Here is a 2,261-nt window from a genome sequence, read left to right as displayed (position 1 = left end):
GTGGGTGGCAAAGGCTCCTGACGTGATGCCTGTTCTGAAGTTCCCTTGAACAAGGTCCCTCTGCACTTGGATTCCACCATCTGTTAGGTTTCTGTGATGCTCTGCTGATGTCCCATCATAGAGCAAGTCTGGCTGAAGGAGGAGGGGGATTTTCTGGTTAACATTAAGCAAACATATGAGGTTCTACCCTAGCCACGGGACATGTTTCCTCAGTGGCCTCAGTGAATTGCTGGAGCTACAAGATATTTCTCAACAACAGTTGTTCAGATGAGCACGTGTCCCTGGAGACTAGAGGTGCTGACATGACAGCAGACCCTAGACCCTTCCATTCAGTCACTGACCATCGTCTCCACGTGTCCACCTGTGTGTGGCTTCTTTGAAAGAGGCCAAAAGGGCTCTGGTAAAAAGGGAACGAGAGGGGATCCTTATTAGCTGCGCCACACAGAAACTTTTCTGATTACCCTTGCACTGAGTTTGAGAACCTAGAATAGAGAAGCCCAGTTTGCCTTGCTTCCTTATTCAGCTTTAGCCGGGACCACTTACCACTCTGGTTTTGTGCGACCGTGAGACCTCACTTAGCTCAAAGGCACCAGAAGAGGGACGGAGATGACAAGGTACAAAATGAAACTGAGTTTGGAGATCATGAACTGGGATTTGTTCGAAAACCTAGTGCTAAGCTGTTTACTAGCCTACCGTTTACGTGCTTAGGCTGCGTAGGTCCACGCGCGCCGCGGGCGCGGGTGCGCAATGTGCGTGTGAAGTCGTCATCCTCTGAGTCGCTGTGCACCTGCCAGGTCCAAGCCCCGGAGCTTAGTGTTAAGTAGCGATTCACAGTCACCTAAGTGTTTGCCAAATAAGCGAAAAGAGCGGAGCCACCGCCACGAATCTCTTGTGTGGGAAGTGAGACCGGATTTGCGTCTTGAAGAATGGAAGCTCAGATGATGTAAAGAAGCACAGGGTGAGGCCGGCAGGGGAAGAGTGTGAGCAAAAGCACCGGGTCTGGGAGGCTGAGGCAAGGGGTGGGCTTTGCAGCGACGTGCCTGTGCAGTGGGCCTCAGTCTTGGCCCCCTGGTCACTGCCTTGATACCTTCTTTGTAATCCCAGAGATTGATCTGGACGGAGGCAGATTGCAGTGCCACCCCTCCGGCCCCGGGGACAGAGGCTGAGTGCAGAGTACTCGAGATCCCCCGTCTCCACGTTGGCTCCCGGCCCAGCCACCTACAGGCTGTGGAACCAAGCATTCGCTTGCTCTCCACCAGCCTCCTTTCCTTTCTGTAAAATGAGGACAATTCCTGACTCAGCCTCAAGGCACAACTGTGAGGATTAAGGGAGGCAACACGTTGTGAAGCTGTGCCTGATAACGACTTCATAAATCATTATTGTAACCATCGCTCTTAATTGGCTGATAGGGCAACGGATGCTTAAAGAAGTTAAACAGTTGTGCAGAGTTACACAAACTAGAGGCTGTGTTAGACTAGAACCCACAAGTCCCGAGAGCCAGCCAGATGCTTCACCTACGGGGAGAAATGGAATTTGGGGTAAGGAAAAGGAGTTGCATAATGTCTAGGAGTCTAGCTTTGGCTCCGCCCCTCAGGAAGGCCGTGACCAGGTAATTTCTGGAAACTCTCTGGCTTCATTTCCTTACTGTCAAGTGGAGACTCTGTCACCTGCCTTATGGAATACCATTAGGATTCAGTGAGGAAACATGTGGGCAGGCTCAGCGGGCAGCCAGGCACAAGGTAGTTGCTGGCCACGTGGACCACATATTAACCCAACTTGGACGAGAGCACAGAACCTCTGCAGCCCTGGAGGTGGCATTTGTGTGAAAAATGGGTCTTAAACTTACTACTTGATAGAAGGTTGCTTCATAGCCTAATTGGGGACAGAGGCCACAAAGGTGGCAAAACTCAGTGAGCTGATTCACTGCCTGAGAAGCCTTCAGCCTTGAGTATCCCCCTTAGAAGTGCCACCATGAAAACACCTGTTGCTTGAGACAGCAGAGCTTTCCTGAAGGACTCCAAAAGCTGCCCCTCACACCCACCAGAGGCTGCCTGTCCACCAGAACCCTCGGGGTTCGCACAGCAAAGCGGGAAGTCCCTGTCCCAGTATGCAGCTGCTCCATACTACTCTGGGCATCTGCGATGATATCCATTCCCTCCGACCTTTTCATTTTTGTGATCCTGGGGAAGAAGCCAAGTCAGCTCAACAACATTTATGTTATTTACTTATTTTAATTTTTTTAATGTTTATTTTTGAGTGAG

This window comes from Puma concolor, chromosome A1, assembly GCF_028749965.1.
Source record: "Puma concolor isolate L17-30 chromosome A1, mPumCon1.1.hap2, whole genome shotgun sequence".
Taxonomy (NCBI): domain Eukaryota; kingdom Metazoa; phylum Chordata; class Mammalia; order Carnivora; family Felidae; genus Puma; species Puma concolor.
Note: the sequence above shows the minus strand (reverse complement) of the source record.